General features: G+C 39.0%; 1 protein-coding gene across 1 annotated transcript in view; it reads left to right on the top strand.

The window, feature by feature from the left end:
* NIBAN1 (niban apoptosis regulator 1) overlaps positions 1–19,264 on the top strand; it is a 153,077-nt gene that overhangs the window by 48,825 nt on the left and 84,988 nt on the right. The gene's annotated exons all lie outside the window — the stretch shown is intronic.

Genomic DNA, 19,264 nt, shown 5'->3' with positions numbered 1-19,264 from the left:
TTTGCACATTTTGTGGCTTCCTCCTCCTCAATGTCCTCCAGTTGAAGGCTCAAACACATTTCCTCTTTAAAGTTTGCCTCATTTCCTGTCCATTCATTTCCCTGGCTTTGGTGTCACATCTTATTTTTTAAAATTATAACAACTATATAGTTTTTTCTTTCTATCCCTGGGTAATTAATTGAGACAAGACTTTTCATCCCCAACACCTCCCTGACCCCCAGCCCTTAACAAAAGACAGTTTCTTCTTCTTGAAGTTACTTTGGAGTGCCTGTGATTAAAAACAATTTTTTTTTGTTATCTGGAGATTATTAAAGAGCCAATGATTCATAGAAGGCATTATACATTTTCATATATATTATACTCATTACCTAGGATGTTTACAGAATTTCCCCCTTGGGAGTTAATATGCAGCTGCTTTTTATTCCTCACCTGTTACCATTACCCTAATAGAGACAATCCAAAGTGCCATAGAAGCCCTTCAGGAGAAACAGCAAAACAGATGACAAAGCAGCTCATTTCCTTTCTTCTTAATGGTCTCCTTTTAAAATTATTTCCAAAGCAAATTTGAGTGTGTTTTGGTTTTCCAGTAAGTAAATAACTTCTGATATTCAGACTGTTTACATGTGGTTATTTTCCCCTTTACACTGAATCGGATTAAGTCAACCAAGTATTTTGTGCCACGTAAACATGATCTTAATCTAAATTTTCACCTCAAAACTTTCTCTGTAAACATGTAGTTTTGATGCCTTGCTTCCAACATGAGTAAGCTTCACATGGGGTTTGGAGAAAAGGAATCAAACACTCCAAGGCTCCCTTTGGGAACTCCTCTCCTGGAACTCAAGGCTGCTTCAAGCAGGTCACCTTGATTCATCTATAGGTCAGCACAGGACAGTTTGCAGCAGATATTTAAATGCTTAACTTACTGATCTTTTTTTGTTTGTTTTCAATGTGTCTCATACTAAATCACTACATAGTAAACATATTACTTTAGGATGAAACTTTCTGACAATTTAATATTTATTTGAAGTCTTTCTGGTTCTCTAATGAAGGAAAAATAAACCCACAGTTTATGAGAAAAAGAATAGTTTTGGAATGGAGTTTTCTAAAGAATTTTAGAGGTTTTTTACTAGTTTAAATACTGGTGTAAATGTTCCATTTGTGTGGCAAATTAATTTTCTGTGTGCATTCCCTTTATTCTGATGGTGGAAGATGTTGGGAGGGTAGACAGAGAAAATGCACTCGCTGTAGAGCTAATATCAGTTCTGTGCGGGATACTGACCACTCTAGGCTCTCAGGAACAAAGATGAGCAATGCACTTTCAATGAGCTGCTATATTCGAGAGAGAGGGCATGTAAATAAATCACTGCATTGCATTATGGTGTAGACTTTGGAAAAATGGGGGTTCAGATAAAGGACTGCATAAATATAGAAAAGGTAACAATTCTGATGAAGGCATTGGATAAGGAGAATTCAGGAGAAGCTTCAAGGTAGACTTGCAATTTGACTTTGCAGATGAACAGGAATTATCTGAGTCTATAGGCTCCAGGAAGGGTGAACAGTACAGGCAGGTCAGAGATGTGCTAAGCTTAACCACTGTGGGGAGCGTGCCATAACCAGCACATACAAGGCTCTATGAATAGAGGAGAAAGAAGCTGGAGCGGTGGGTTGGGACCAACTTGAGAAGAGCCTGGAAGAATCCAAGGTGGTTTTTATCAGGGGAATGACCTGATCAGTTATGTGTTTCCCAGTGTTACCTTTGCTGTAGTGTGAAGAGTGGGTTTGAAAGGGGGCAGTCAGAGGCAGGAGACAAGTTCACTGCTGTCATTATTTTTGTAAGAGACAAGGACTTGAACCAATCATTGGTGGCAAGGTTGCTTTTGAGAGAGATCCCCAAGGCCAAAAGGGCAGGGTTTGCTGACTGTGGCACCAAAAGGAGGAGATCCAAAAGGATGATTCTGAGGTTTCTACTGCAGGCACCCAGGTCGTGGTGAATCTGTTAACTGAGATAGGGGAGCAGGCTTGAAGTGCCTGTCAGGACTTTCACATGGAGTTATTCAGCAGGAGACAGTGGATATATATGGCAGGGATCTAGGAGAGGTTGGGACAGCAAACACACATGTAAGAGTCATTGAGTTGTACAGGCAGTTCAGTGGGGTTGTATTTTTAAGGGAGAGAGTGAGTGATTAAGAAGTGGATAGAGGTGATGAATCTGAGAACAATGGATTTAGAATATTGTTTCAAGAGGTTTGTTGGTGAAGGGGAAAAAAAAAGGGGAAAAAATCTGAGAGACAGATGAGTAATTTTCTTTTCCGAGACTTGAATGCATGTGTGGGTGGAACCCAGTGGAGAGGAAGACAATGGCTATTCAAGAAAAAGGAAATAATTGATGTGGTGAGAGTTTGGAAGAAAAATATTGGTGAGGTCTTCCTTTTGAGGTGGGCAGAAGGAGGAAAGTATAATAGATAATGAAATGAACTTAGAGGTGGATAGAAGAGAAATGAAACTTACTGTACCTCCATTTTCTTTGTATATCTATTATTATACTTTAAGTTCTGGGGTACATGTGCAGATCTTGCAGGATTGTTACATAGGTATACACATGCCATGGTGATTTACTGCCTCCGCCCCTCAACCCATCACCTTCATTAGGTATTTCTCCCAATGTTATCCCTCCCCATTTTCTTAAAAGAGAAAGTCTGAGTAAAGAGAGGGTGGAGAAGGGAGTTTAAGAGTACTTTTGAAGATACAAGAGCTGCTTTGAAAAGTGGAAGAGACAGTCATGGGGATAAGAAAAAGTTTGCTGAACGGCAATAGGTCCAGCCCAGGCTGGGGCTCATTTGTCTGCAGTGGAGCCGAGTGCACAGCTTTGCAGTGTTTTCTGTACTGCTGGGAATCCTGCAAGAAGCAGCCGGGAAAATGGGCAGGTAGATTGATCTGTGGCTACATATCAATGGCTGGGCAGATTTTGAAGAAACATTTTCTCAGGGATAAGAAAACAAAGATATTCTTGACTGGTATTAATGAATCAACCATGGGTCCTGGAGATCAAGGATAAGTAGTGAAGGAAGTAAAACTTGGGAGGGGTTCTAGGACCTAGGAAAATCAGGAGGGGCAAGAGCTTGGAAGGCTGAAAGAATGAATAGTAGAATAGTAGGTTTAAAAGAGAGAGAAAAGAAAAAGGAAAGAATGCTATGGGCCAGGCATCGTATTTTCATACATATCTAGTTTATTAATTCATATTAAGTCATTCCTTCAATAATAAAAATATTCACTTTTGTCATATTATTATAAATATAAAATATTTTTATTTTGTTATATTAAATACAACAAACACTTTTCAATCTTATCCTGGAAATTGAATATTTTACTTAAAAAGAAAAACCCTTATTTTAAAACTTTGGCTAAGCTGCATGTAATTTATTTGGAGATACACACACACACACACACACACACACACACACACACACACACTATTCAAGAGGGATAAAGGGAAGTTAATGAATTAGATTTTTTTGCTCATAGCTAATTTATCCCCCATGTACTGTGGTAGTCAAGTGAAAATTAAATATTTACAGTTAGTCTAATATTATCATGTACCTGTTGCAATGAAATAAAGTGAAAATTTAACATGTAAGCTCAAGTGAAGTTTTCAACCTAAGCTTCTTTTAGCATTACATATAAATAATGTATTTACCTTTTGCAGCTTTCTTCTTTCCCTCATTACCATTTTTTCATTCCCCTACATTGATATCTTTGTTACAAAGCAATGGTATCTATTTATACTAACCAGATCAAATTCCTTGATGCGAAGAGCTCTCAGAAATTGTAATAGACACACTTATTTGCATATGATGTTTCTGCTTCTGCAAGTACTATTCTTTCTTATAATGCTTGCATCTTTTATTTGGAGAGCTTCAAGTGATCTTGAAGGACCCCATTGTATTCCATAAAGGGGAGTAGATGAGCAGATGGTTCCCACATCTGCAAAATGGGAATGTTCACGGATTTCTGAAACTATATTGAAATTTCAGAATTCTCTGTGGTGGTTATATAATATGCTCCTTGAAACAATAGCTCATTCAGGAATGGGCTAGAATCCAGGCCATTTGCCAACAAGCCATTCATTAATCCTATTGAGATCATCATTTTCTCTATTTCATAAAGTCAACATTAAGGAAGCCTTTGCTGTACAGTTTTCTTTCAACCTATGTCTCTCTGTCTCTGTCTCTTTCTCTCTCCCTTTTACATCGTTTTTTTCAAATTACATTTATGTGTAGTTACATATTAGTAGTTCTCTCTTATCTCCACAGATTTCAAAAATAATTTACCATATCAAATAGAGCCAGGGTCATCCATTCTTCAAGCTACCCATCATCAGAGCCATACCTTATATATTATTCTATTCCTCTCCATCACAACAAAACAAAGGAAAACTGATCAAGTGGGCTTAGCATTCTGGAATACAGTCTCCCCCATCACCCCAGAAGTACTACACCATCTTACTATTCTTTAGAGAGTTTTGAAGTGGGTACTCTGATACTAGTGAGCACATATGTCAGTGCAAACTAACTTCTCCAGAACAAGTCTTCTCCTTCTGTGATTGTATAGACCCAGGCATCTTGCTAATGCTTACAAATGTCAGATTTATTCTTCATTACAGTGCTATTGAATATAACAAACCAGCCTCATCATAAGAGTCTCCTGGAAGAATATATTGAAAACACAGTTTTCTGGCTTCTCTCAGGTAGATTCTGATTCAGTAGGTCTGAGGTAGGGATTGGAATTTTCTACTTTTATCAGGCAAGTGAGGATAATCTTACAACCAGTAAGACAAAGGAAACACTGAGATCGGTGATTTTTATCTCTATTTTAAGATGAAGACATGAAAGGCTTTCTAGAGAGGTACTGCTCAATATGGTAACAATTAGCCATATGTGGTTATTAAAATGAAAGTGAACTAAACCATTAATTTTGTAAAAGTCACTATGTAAGATGAGAGATATGTTAATCTTCTTCACAACAGTAACCATTTTATTACCCATATGTATCCGGTAACATCATATTGTAATCCTCAATTGTACATAATAGAATTTATTTTAAAAACTAAAGAGAAAAGAAAAAAAGCATTACATTTTTCAGTCACACTAGCTCCATTTCAAGTGTTCAGTAGCCCCCATATGACTAGTGGCCATTGTACTGCCAGTACTCATCCCCCAAATTTCTATTAGACAACACTTCTAGTAGACACCACATTTATTAGCATGTGATGTTTTTGCTTCTGTGAGTAATAACCTTTCTTGGAATGTTTGTATCTTTTATTTGCAGAGAGCTTCATGTACTCTGAAGGAATCCCATTATATTCCCTTAAGAAAAGCAGATGAGCAGATGGCTTCCACATCTGCAAAATGTGTTCTAGAGATAAGGTGATTTACCCAAAGTCATATAATTAAAATGTAGTAGAAGCAACTTAATGAGGATTTAGACCTGCACCTTTCTGAAGTAGAATCTTGTGCTACTGTGAGTCCAGCTTTGTTCAGTGGAGACTGAGTCAGCTTGAGGGAAAGGATTGAAAGTTTGCTCTATGCTGAGTTTGAACCCGCTCTCCTCAGATGTTTCTGAAAGCCTAGATGTCTTCCTTTTTGGGTGGTAGACCTGAAACAGAATGGGCCCTCTGAGAATGGCTTGGTATAAACCGCTAATGGTTGGTATTTGGGGGGAATGCAGACAGATGACAGCCATTAATCTGACTGCACAATAAGCCAAATTTGCATCCATGGAAGCAGTCCATCTCTTATTTATATCCAACCAACAGGAAGTTCACCGGGTTCAAGAGAGCATCTACGTTCAAAATGTTTCCTTTTTGCAATGTGGAGGTAACAGTTGCTCTTATATGGAGGCAGTTCTTCCTTTTCTCCCAATGTTTTAAATTTGAATCAGTGATTTGGATTCTGGAATACTCTCATCTTGCAGAACCAATATTATTGAACGTTGGTTGGGTGTTCGCCTATAAAAATCTGCAATGTACATAAAAGAAACAATATACCTAGATTTTAGCCCATGTTGCATTCTCTATTCATGTGGGGCTGGCTGCATCTGCCCTGAAGAAGGGACCCCTTTCTATATTTTGCACATAAATGCTGTACAGCTAGCAGCAGTCTGAGACTCTGAAAAAGCTTTCAGTCTCATAAAAATCATAAATTTATTATTCTGATAAAAGTGCCAGCATTGTTTTCCATAGGACTTGACATTATTCACCCTAAATTTATAAACAGTGCCTACGTGTCAGTAAGAAGAAGACATGGGGAGAGGATATGAAGTCACAGAATAAGAAACATCAATGGCCAGTAAATACATGAAAGGTTGTTCAGCCTCACTAATAAATGCAAATGAAGGCACCATTTTTCCCATCGAAATTGGCAAAAATGTGGAAGTGAGACAGCATGGAGAATTTCTGAGGATGTGGGAGGAAGTAACTCTTTTTTTTTTTTTTTGAGACGGAGTTTCGCTGTTGTTACCCAGACTGGAGTGCAATGGCACGATCTCGGCTCACTGCAACCTCCGCCTTCTGGGTTCAGGCAGTTCTCCTGCCTCAGCATCCCGAGTAGCTGGGACTACAGGCGTGCACCACCATGCCCAGCTAATTTTTGTGTTTTTAGTAGAGATGGGGTTTCACCTTGTTGACCAGGATGGTCTCGATCTCTTGACCTCGTGATCCACCCGCCTCGGCCTCCCAAAGTGCTGGGATTATAGGCGTGAGCCACTGCAACCGGCCTGGGAGGAGGTAACTCTTATACCCTGCTATGGGATGTGAACTGCACAGCCACTTTGGAGGGCAGTTTCGCTATATGAAGTACAGGTGAAGATGCTCACACTTTGCCCTTATATTCTTAACACACACACTAGAGAAACTTGTATATATGCATCAGGAGATTCATGCACCAAGGTTCACATAAGCATTGATTGTATAAGGAAAAAGAGAGGAAATGTGTGAGAGGTTCACCAACAAGGAAATAAATTGTAGTATATGTTAGAATTATAAATAACAGAATAAGTAAACTAGAATTAAATATACCATCTACATTTGTGTATTAAATATTCCATCTACATTTGTGTATATATATATATTTATACCTATATGTGAGATATATTTCATAATGTGGGTGAAAAAAGCAAGCTGCAGAATGATAGGTAGAATTAAGCTTGAACACATGTATAATGATATTATGTATGGATACATACATATGTTGTAAGAGTCTAAAATGATTGACAGGAGTAAACACACACCAGTTTTAGCATAGTGGTGCCTGATGTTATGGGGCAGGGTAGAGAGAGGGGTTGCAAATTTAGCTGTGGTATTTTGTTTTAATTTTTTTGAGGCAAATGTGGCATAATATTTCCATTTTGTTTAGCTGAGTAGTAGGTATATATATTATTCACTTCATTATTCTGTCCGAAATGTTTCATAATTAAAGAAAATACACACATAAACCCAACTCTTGTTATAGTGGTCTATAAATCAACGTATCTCATCTCTTGGCATATATAAAGTTGGTTACAGAGCAGAGACCAGTGAAACTTTGTTAGACTTTTTAAATAAAATGCAGATGATGGGATTGGTTTATAGCAGTACCTTTTAACCTTCATTTTGTGCAAAACAGATTCTTAATCAGTAGATAAGAAAATCTACCTAATTAGTGCATTTTCCCAGGGAGCCTTATGGTATTAGCCAGCAAAGACTGCAGCTTTAATTGAGACAGTGATGCAGCTTAATTGGAACACCCAAATGAGATTAAGGTGGGGTTATTCATATAAGGTCAGCTGGTTTCCCTGGTGCCCAGAGCTCTGCTGGGTCTTTGCCTTTTTGCTAACAACCTCTGCCAACTGGGATGAAGCTGAGCCAAATGCTTTTACTGTCTTTCATAGATCACTTAGGGTAATGTCTTAAATACAGATTCCATGTATTTCAGGGTGCATTGTGAAACACAGTGGTATGCTGATTCTACTGGCAAACTTTAGAAGCACTAGATATTTGCATTGCTTTTAACTTGTTATTGATGCAGCAGTTTAATATACATTAAGTGAAATAAATTGATAATTGTGTTGAGACTCAATAATGTATTTCAATTGAGTGCATCTTTATTAGGGTTCTCCATAGAAAAGAAACATTACTAATGGGATATATACGTGTGTGTATATGTGTATTATATATATTTGTTGTAAAGAATTGGCCCACACAGTTATGGCGGCTGACAAGTCCAAGGTCTGCAGTTGGTAAGCTGGACGCCCAGGAAAGCTAATGATGCAGTTCTAGTCTGAAAACTAGCAGGCTGGAGACCCAGGAAGAACCCATGCTCTAGTCTATGTCTCAAGGCTGGAGAAGACCAATGTCCAAACTCAAGGGATTCAGGAGGGAGAACATTTCTTCTTACTCAGGCTTTTTGTTCTATTCAGGCCTTCAACTGATTAGATGAGGGCCACCCACAGTGCCCAACCTGCTGTACTCAGTCTGCCCATTCAAAAGTTAATCTTATCCTGAAACACCCTCACTGACACATTCAGAATAATGTCTGGGCATCCCGTGGCTCAAACTGACCCATACAATTAATCATCACAACATCTTTTTACCCAAATTTCAGATTACTTCACAAGGCTTCTTGACAATGTAGGTTTTATTACTAAAGAGTACTTATATACCTTCATTAATTTAAAAAAGTACTTGAATTCCTCCATAAAAATTAATGTATTGCTAACAGAGAAGAAAACTCTTTAAAAATTGTCACTAATCTTTAAACATTTTTTTTCACAAATGTTCTATTACTAACTAGTTTTGTGACCTTGGATCAATTAATTTCTTGATCTGAAAATAGGAGAGCATTAGAAAAAAGACATTATCCCATCCAGCTCTAGAGGTCTGTAATCCTGATCTTTTCATCAGCATATGGATGTTGAAATGTGATTGATGTTGACATGTCTATACTACTTGCTACCATCCAGATGAATTCAAGTTGCTTTTGTAGGTGGATTGTGGAATGTAGTCTCAGTTATTTACAGTTCTACTTCATATTTAATCTCCTTGGTTCATATAAGGACTAGTCAGAAGAAAGTGAATTTCACCTATGAGGCCTAGACTCTGAGCAGAGCTGATATCACGAGGATCCAGCACATTTATTGAGCGCTAGGTGAACCCACCTATGGAAGGGCAATTTCTATAGGAAAAAGGAGTGACTTTAAAGAACATACTATCTACATAGGCAATACTACTGGATTCAGGTGAAGTTTTTTGCCTCTATTTTTAGAGCATCATGTACCATAGCTTTCGGGTAATCTTTTGCTAATATACATTACTTAGGAACATTTAAATTTAGTGATTAACTGATCCAGTGACTGGCAATCATCAGTTTGCCAAATAAATGAAATTTGGCTCTGTGATGAGCTGTATTTTCAACTGTTGTAGGTCAGATTTTATGATTGGAGATGTTTGGGTTGTTATCAGAATAAGTATATCCAGAGACTTAGTGCCTGACCAAATCATGTAGACACTGGGTCAAAACCATTTTGGCACGTCTCAAAATCTTGTGAGGATAAGTTAGAGCATGCTAAAGTGATTTTCACTAATGAGTCTTCTATCAACCTTGTGAATAGTTTCAGAAAATGTTGGCTGGCTGCAGATTTCTTCCTGGACCCTCCCAAGCCTAGCAATGCCACCCTCCATTTTCTAGCCAAGTTCACTCCTTACTGTTACACATATCCCCAAACTAACAAAATGCCAGCATATCTGGGCCCAGACCGTAGTTATCTAGAAATGCGTTTTTTTTTACATTAATGGTATAGATTCTTGAGAAAGAGAAATGTAAAATATAAAGCAAGCATTTCAAACAAATGTATATCTGTGTGGAGAGAAAAAAAATGAAATAAGGAAAAGGAAAAGACGGGAAAATAAGAGAGAAACCTAGAGGAGACACCAAGGAAAATGATGTGTTGGAAGGGAAAATCACTCGAATTCCTAGGCTTGTTGCCTGGGTTATTTTATGTCTGGCCTGATTTCTTTTAATATGCATGTTGTGTTCATTTGCATGGTTGCAATCTTTAAGCAAAGTATATTTTCAAGATTTTGGAATAATCTGAGAGCCTCTGATAAAATATGTGCAGAAAAAATTTAATAGCTATGATTAGTCACAAAAAGAGCAAAGAGAATCTCATTATTTCAGTTTCTCAATTTCAAATATATGTTTTCCTTGAAACCAAGAAAGGTTGTCTAATGGGCGAAAACATTGTTATTCTTCATGAATTCATAGTTCTTGTGATGCTCTCTAAAAAAGCAGCTGTATCAGATTAGTTTAATTTTCTTTTTCACACTCTTCCTTCTCATTTGTGTAAAGAAAAAGACAGCTAATCTGCGACTTCCTTGTGGGACATTAGACAGCTTAGAGAAGTGGCAAAATAAACAAGATTTATTCTCATCAGATGTGTCATGAGAAAATTGGAGGCGTGCTGTGAGGTAATGACAAAATAATCTTGAAAATTTCCAAGCACTTCTTCCAAGTGGAATGGAAGGAAATTTAAAGTCAGCTTCCATCTATTTACAGCTGAAGCAAGATGTGTACATAAATGTCTGGGCATATATATTTTTCTAACAACACTAATGATTTCCTCCCCTAAAAAAGAGTAAACCAGACTTAAAGTGTTAGAGTTCTAGAAAGCTGTTCTCTGCAAAAGTTGACCACAGTGGGATTTTAATTTTTCTGTGGAATAAGGTACTGGGAATTGTAACAAAAAATGGAAGGATATCTTTCCTCTTTGCCCGTCTTCTCCCTTCTCTTACTTATATTAACCTGTGAAGGTATTGTTCTAGTAAATGCATAGTGCTAATTGGACTGCAATTTATTTCAGTGGTCATTTGCAGAAAACATTGTTTTTGCTTCTGCTTATCCACTGGAGCTGATATATACTCTCTTATGTAGCATCTGTAAGAACACTAAGATTCATTAAATGCCTTTGATGGGCTACGCTTTGTGGCCAGATTAAAGATACCAGGCTTGCTTTTCGAACAGGATTTGGGAAGAACTTAGGGTTTCTCACAGTCTCCGGGCAAGTTCGCTACAGGTTTTATTCACAGAATTTGGGACCTTTAGGAGGGTGAATGTTGGGAAGCAGGAAATGAAGCCTTATTGTTTATTCTTAAGCATGCCTGCTTTCCATCCAGATGCTGGCTTGGCTCTGTTTTGATATATTTCATATAAGCTTTTGCGAGCATAAGTGTTTGTGTGTTTCTCTTTGTGGATTAATATTCAAAGTAAATCACAGAGAACTTAAGTTGGTTTTTATGTCTCTTATTTTTAACTCAAGGTGGCATTTCTGCAGGGTAGGCCGCAGAATCAATGCTGCCCATGAATCATTTTGCCTTTTCCTGGGAGAGATTGTTCAAAAACCTGACTCTCAGACACCAATAATAAATGTGCTTTAAAAACACACATACACCCCCTTCAGTTCAATTATGGAGAATCCAACTTATCCCCATTCTTTAAGGCATTTACCAGAAGAAAAAGAGAGTCCTTGGGCATTATTCTATGTAATTAGATTTTTACACCTCTGTATTGTGAATTGGGATTTCCGTTTCTTCACCCTAAGGTGTAAAGCGATGGTGCTTAGAGACCTAAGACTGTAGCTGATGTTATAATTCATCAGGACTTTTAAAGTGTTGTAATTTGAGAAACTCTGGTGAAAATAAACAATAGTGGATATTGTAATTTATTTTATAAATATTGTCTATTTTATTTTTTAGAACAATTTGTCTTGTTTCTCAAAATTAATCTTCACCTGAAACATTGTTTTTAAGAAACTGTGCCAATGGCCTGATTAATCTTCTCATGTGGATCTTCCTCAGTTGCCAGGAAATAACCACCTGGTTAAAATAAACTTATTTTTATTTATTTCCATCTGTTTCTCCTTCATAATAACAATAAAAATGTAACATTTGAAAATCATGATTTTTCTTGCAATGTTATAGGAAAAACCAAAGCTAAAATGTAGATATAAATTGTAACAGTCTAAACTATTTTTTAAAAGAACTGAAAAAAGATTGGCAGAAAATGTGGCAAAAACAGCATTGGGATTATTTATATCTTTTTGCACTTAATGAGTACATTTCTGTGCTTTTCTAAAAGTAATTGAAATAGGAAGCTGCATATTTGAGAGAAGATTGTAGAATGTATCTTAGTTGTGATGACACTGAGAATGTTGGGGGAAGGAGGCATAGTCTGCTATAAATAATATCTTCCGAGAAAGGCTGCTGATAAACAGATTTGAGTTGATCTGCTTCAGGACTGGGAACTGGTTTTAAAAGAACCTTCTAGAGGGGCCGGGCACGGTGGCTCACGCCTGTAATCCCAGCACTTTGGGAGACCGAGGCAGGTGGATCACGAGGTCAAGAGATCGAGACGATGCTGGTCAACATGGTGAAACCCCGTCCTACTAAAAATACAAAAAATTAGCTGTGCATGGTGGCGGGTGCCTGTAATCCCAGCTACTCAGGAGGCTGAGGCAGGAGAACTGCCTGAACCCAGGAGGCGGAGGTTGCGGTGAGCCGAGATCGCGCCATTGCACTCCAGCCTGGGTAACAAGAGCGAAACTCCATCTCAAAAAAAAAAAGAACCTTCTAGAATGAGAAAATACATAAATTTGTCAGGCTCTTTAGACTTCATAAAAGCTTTTTCCAGACCCATATACTTATCATGGTTTCAGACTGGTTAAGGAAAACAGACAAGCCAAGAAAGGATTTTGTTTGTAAATTACTTCCCACAAATAATTTCATGGACAAAACTAATTTGAAAGCTTGAAAGGAATTAACTTGTAAGAGTCTGATTGTTTTGTAAACAGATATGAATTGAATTTCAAGTGTGTGTGTGTGTGTGTATATATATATATTTTGAAACAGGGTCTTGCTCTGTCACCCAGGATGGAGTGCAGTGGTATGATCATAGCTCACTGCAGCCTCGAATTCCTGGGCTCAAGCAATCCTCTGCCTCACCACAACCGCCCACCACCACTGCTGCTGAGTAGCTGCAACTACAGTTGTGTATCATGACACCTGGCTATTTAAAAAAAAATCGCTTTTTTTGTAGAGACAGGGTCTCTCTATGTTGTCCAGACTAGTTTCAAACTCCTGCACTCAAGTGATCCTCCCACCTCAGCCTCCCAAAATGCTGGCATTACATGAGCCACCATGCCCGGCCAAGAGTGTATATTTTTGGTGATTAAAATTTAAGTTGAAAACTTGAATATTATCAATATTTCAGGCTGAAAACTTGAAAATGATAATAGTTTCTCCTTTCCTGGGGCATTGGCATGGGTTTTGTTGATAGAATGTATTGTAATTTGGTTTACAATGGCTGAATGTTTACTCAGCCATTCTTTCAGTCATTCAACAAATATTTGCTGAGTATATAAACATAATATACCCTTGGAGGAGAGATAAGCTGTATTTGAACAACCGTAGTAAAAGTGATACACAATTTGGGAGAATGCCAAAGAAGGTGTGATTGCTTCCAGCTGGGGAGATCCAAAGAGACTTCTACTCAGGTTGGGACTGTCATGTGGGCTTGAAGGGTCTGAAAGTGGCTGGCAGGGGACTTAGGAGGAGAAAAGAGGAGAGGAGGCATAGGTATGCACAGGGGCAAGAAGGCTTAAGTTGAGTGAAAGAAGTGGGAAGTAAAGACTGTTGAGGCAAGATCCCAGGCCTTTGGTGCTAGGACAAGGGGTTACTACCCTGGGCAATGGGGAAACACTGAAGATGTTTTTTACAAAGATAGTGGCATGATCTTGCAGCAGCATGTTAAATGAAAGCTGCCATCTGGGACAACCTGGAAGGCTGTGCCTCTATGACTAATGAGGTGTGCCCCTTATGATTTTCAAAAGAGTGTCTTGGTAGCATCAGTGCCAAGATTTGGTTCTGAAATACAGATCCCCACTCTAACATCTGGGCCTTTTTTAACTTGTGCTATCTTTGAGTGGGATCAAGGTGGTCAGCTTTGATTTAGCCTCTCCTGTTCTGCCCCATCAGCCCTGGGCTCCAGCTACTTCTCAGAACTGGCCTCTGCCACACACACCAAACCTTGACTCGTTCCCCATAATCCTCCAGGATCTGTGTATCAGCTGCGGCACTCCCCTTCCCACTCTCCTGCTCTTCACTTTTTTGTTCCTGTTTTAGAGCTGAGAGCTAGTTAAGTTTTTTTTTTTTTTCTCTTTTGCTGTGATGCTAAGGCACAGTAGATTAGGAGACTTTCTTTCTTTTTTTTTTAAACAGTCTAGCTCTATTGCCTACAGTGCAGTGACATGATCTTGGCTCACTGTAACCTCTGCCTCCCAGACGGACGATTTTCCTGTCTCAGCCTCACAAGTAGCTGGTATTACAGGCATTTACTATCACACCCAGCTAATTTTTGTGTTTTTTGTAGAGACAGGATTTCACCATGTTGTCCAGGCTGGTCTTGAACTCCTGACCTCAAGTGATCTGCCCACCTCAGCCTCTCAAAATGCTGGGATTGTGTGAGCCACTATGCCTGGCCTAAGATACTTTTAAAATGTCATTGAGAGATAGAGGCTTAATTGAAGTTGTGGTGGTTGGGATGGGGAAAAGGAAATGGATTCAAGAAATTTCTGGAAATCAAAGAGGCAGCATCTGATGACTGAATCTGGGAATGGGGGAGAAAGAGTCAAATTAATGCTGAGTTTTTGAGCCTGTATAGATTTAATGGCTTTAAGGGGGTCAGTAGATATTTTTATTAATTTTCCAAGTTATGTGGACAGAGTTGTCAAAGAGGTGTGTTAATAATTTGTTTCCATTGCTATAAGGAAATATCTGAGGTTGGGTAATTTATAAAGAAAAAAGTTTAGGGTGGGCATGGTGGCTCATGCCTGTAATCCCAGCACTTTGGGAGGCTGAGGTGGGTGGATCACTTGAGGTCAGGAGTTCAAGACCAGCCTGACCAACATGGTGAAACCCTGTCTCTACTAAAAATACAAAATTAGCCAGATGTGGTAGTGCATTCCTGTAATCTCAGCTACCCGGGAGGCTGAGGTAGGAGAATCGCTTGAACTCGGGAAGTGGAGGTTGCAGTGTGCCAAGATTGCGCAGCTATGCTCCAGCCTGCGGGATAAGAGTGAAACTCTGTCTCAAAAAAAAAAAAATTAGCCAGGGGTGGTGGCACAGTCCTGTGGTCCCAGGTACTCAGGAGGCTGAGATGGGAGGATTTCTTAAGCCTGGGAGGTAAAGGCTACAGTGAGCTGTGATTGCACCTCTGCACTCTAAGCCTGGGTGACAGAGTAAGACTGTATCAAAAAAAGAAAAAAAAGATAGGAAAGAAAATAAAAAAGAGGTTTAATTGGCTCATGGTTCTTGATTCTACAGCCTGTACAGGAAGCATAATACTGGCATGTGCTTCTGGTGAGGGCCTCAGGAAGCTTACAATCCTAGCAGAAGGCAAACTAGGAGCAGGTACATCACATGACAAGAGCTGAGCAAGAGAGAGGAGGAGGTGCCAGGCTCCCTTCAAGCAACCAGCTGTCAAGTGAACCAAGGGGGCAAAACTGACCTATCCCCAAGGGGATTGCACTAAGCCATTAATGAGGGATCTGCCCCCGTGACCAAAACACCTTCCACCAGGCCCCACCTCCAACACTGGGAATTACCTTTCAACATGAGATTTGCAGGGGACAGAAGATCCAAACCATATCAAGCGGCTTCTTTTAGCATCAGTGATGATTACCTTGAAGGGTGTTATGAGTAGCTTGGTCAAGTGAACTGCACTAACAATGCCCAGCACAAGCTGTAATAAGTAGGATTAGAGAAACATGCCTGTGCCAAAAATGCTGATATACCAAAATGTGGAAGAAGCCCTTCCATTGGTTTTAGTCTTTCATTATTGAGTAACCTTTCAGTAGAAGACCTGGCACTGTGTTTTATAAACAATTTAGGAAAGAGAATGTGATACTAAATTTGGTGGCAGGGATATGAAGATAATTCATTGCTTAAGAATCCTGAAAACTGCGATGAACAATGTAGCTTTAGCTGAAGATATTTTGTGTGGCCCCTGTGGGCTGATTCACTTTTTTGAATTTTTTCATTGTGGAATATTAAATAGTAGTCAAAATTGATTGGTTGACTAATATGTATCAAGCACTGTCCTAGACAGTTTTCAATATGCAGAATATTTTACTTGCTCCTCATGAAGCCCTGTGATATGGGCATCTTATTATCCTCATTTTACAGGTGAGAAAATTGAGGCTCAGAGAGAAAAGCTCAATGAAACACAGCCCCTAACTTACACTTTTTGCTTCAGTTTGTTAATGTCGATGTTGGTTTTAATTCAGGAATGCACTGAGGGCATTCTATGCTGAACCTTTGTGAAAATGTAGATTGTATTGATGGCCCTAGTGTGAGAGTTGCAGTAAACAACCTACTTTTTTCTTCTCCTTAATTCTTTAGTTTAGCTTGAGGACTTTATCCTGGTGCTTGCCCAAGGGACACCCTCATCATCATGATCATCATCCTTTTAATTATGATCAACTATTGAACATTTTGTATGTGCCAGCTATTGTACTGAGCACTTTACCGCATTTGTGTATGGAATCATTAGAATAACCTTATGAGGCTGCTACTCTTGTTTTCTTCATTTAACATGTGAGCAGAAAGAAAGAACTCACATGAGATCCCACAGTGGTAAGTAGTAGAGATGGGATTTGAACCTGTCTATCTGACTCCAGAGTCCATCTTCCTAATCACAGTGGCATTTTGCTCCGACATCAGACTAGTTTTTTCAAAATCAGACATGGAGTCTTGTTCTGTTTCCCAGGCTGGAATACAGTGGTGCAGTCATAGCTCATGGCAACCTCAAACTTCTGAGCTCAAGCAGTGCTACTGCCTCAGCTTTCCAAAGTGGTGGCTTATGAGCATGAGCCAGCAAGCCAGACCATCCCCTGCCTCAACACAGACTTTTCTCTCAGTCTTAGCATCCCTACATCGGGTACTTATTTATTTGGATTTAGATAGGTTTAATCTAAAACCCAGATACACTTGCCGAATAACTTTAGGTTATTCCCCCACCCCAGAACATGTGATATTGTTAGCTATTTCATACATATTTTGAACTAGTTGTTAGATTAATTACCTAAGGAAGCTGAAATTGCTTCTTTATAAATGCTACCTGGTGGATGATGTGTTAATGGGACAGTGTGCAGATATTCAAATCACAGAAGCATTTTTCTCATACATGAGAAGATAGCATTATGGCACCTCATCAGAAGCACAGCGTCCCTGGGGGAGGCTTGGTGATGTGGCAGAAAATCAGCTTTCAAAGCTTTATAGAGTTCATCATAAAATGACGTCCACCTCCTTTCATTTCAATCCAAATGCTTTCAAGAGTACAAAAATAAACATCAGAAATTAACAGACTACATTTCTGATAGACCAAACTATCTTCTTGGACCTAAAGGGAAAATTTTATTTATTCATAATTTATATGTTTTAGTAAAGTGAGATTTGTTCTCATTGTGGGAATTCCCACACTGTCCCACTCCTATGTAAGAAAATTATAGACAAGCATAGAGAATTGCACTGCATAAAAGCTGATAACATAATAACCAATTAGGTGAATATAAGCCGAGTATATTAAAGTATTATGCAAATACTGATTAATTGCAATACCATAAACTCGCAGAGCAAGCAAAAGCATGCCTGATTCGAATTATAGGAGCTTTTATTTGGATTTCTACAGAATCTATTATTAGTGGGTCTCAAAGCACCTTATAAGTAATAATTATTAAAGCTCATAAACATGACCGTAAATGTCATGTTATTAAGTGACTATGAAAGAATTCCTCTTTACCTCATATGGGCGTTATAAGACCTAAATGCCCAAACAAAAGTAGGATCCTCTGCATATGGAGAGTATTCATACACTATGGGTGTCTTTGGCTCTGGTTCTGTAGGCTTAGAAATGGGTTGCTATGGATTCGAGGCTTTCCTATTGAGTACCTCAATCTATGTGGTTAGAACTCTTCACTTATTTTTGAAATTTTACATGCAGTATAGCTCTAAATGAATCTTGCCAGTGTGTTATATTTTAATATCTCTCTATTGACTATAATACCAAATTTTAAAAGCAAAAAATGATGTCGAATGCACATGAAAGTATTTTAAAATATTTTGGAATATTACATTGGGTGTATTTTTCCTCAACCTATACCCTGTTCTGTGGATTAATTGCTTGTGAGCACAGTCAGTGAAGCTTTTGTTTCTTTCTGTACCCTGCAACAAGTACTTGAAATGTTGTGAGGGTTTCTAATCTGAGTGAGAATGCTCCTGCACCCTTTCTCCTCTCTTCCTCCTTCTCTTTTTTCTCCTTTGCCACTCCCATACTCTCTAAAGCTAAGTACAGATTGGAAAGGCACAAGAATGCTTCAGGTGTCTGACTCTCCCTGACCCTCCATCTGAAGTCCTCAGGCTTCCCCAACATGGTTCATACTCAGTTTGGTTTACTTCTGGTGCTGAGAGATTATTCAGTACATTGCAGTTTCTGATCACTGTCATGAGGCAGCTGGACTTTTGTACTGTGCTTATACTTCAATGGCACACAGATCCAAAGAAATGTGTGGACTAGTGAGCACCTTCCTTTACAGTTAGGATGCAGGAGCCTCGAGAGTCGAACAACTTGACTGAGGTTGTACAGGTGGCTTCTGCCTCACAGTTAGAATCGGGACCTGAACTCAGGTCTCTTGGCTCTTATACCAAAGTTTCCCCTTCTATCTTGTGGTAGTTATATACTGCTTTGAATCACAGAAAAAATTTTAAACCAGAAATATTGGAGCAGAATGAGAGGAAACACTTTGTTGATTTTATCCAGGACCGTGAGTCACAAGACTAGAGGTGGGGGCTCAGGGATCTGAAGAAAAAGGGAGTGATGTGCATGCAGAATTGAAGGGTACACCTGGGATTCTTGTTTGAAAGGAGGAGCTGAATGGTTAGAGGTCAAGGGGAGTAAAGGGCAAGTTGAAGTGGAGAGAGGGTGGGGTAGAAGAGGAGTCTTAGAAGGATTAGAAGGATGGTTGAGTTTATGGCTATGACGATAGATCATTGACATAAAATAAAGCAAAACTCTTTAGGTTACTGGATGGATGGTCCTTAGGGTCTGTGAAGCCTCTCAGGATGATGCCAGAAGGGAGTGAGAGATCGAGCCTGTGCAGCAGGTATCCAAGTTCTCCAGGAATG

Source organism: Callithrix jacchus, chromosome 18, assembly GCF_049354715.1.
Source record: "Callithrix jacchus isolate 240 chromosome 18, calJac240_pri, whole genome shotgun sequence".
In the NCBI taxonomy this organism is placed as follows: domain Eukaryota; kingdom Metazoa; phylum Chordata; class Mammalia; order Primates; family Cebidae; genus Callithrix; species Callithrix jacchus.
This window is presented reverse-complemented; position numbering and strand designations above follow the sequence as displayed.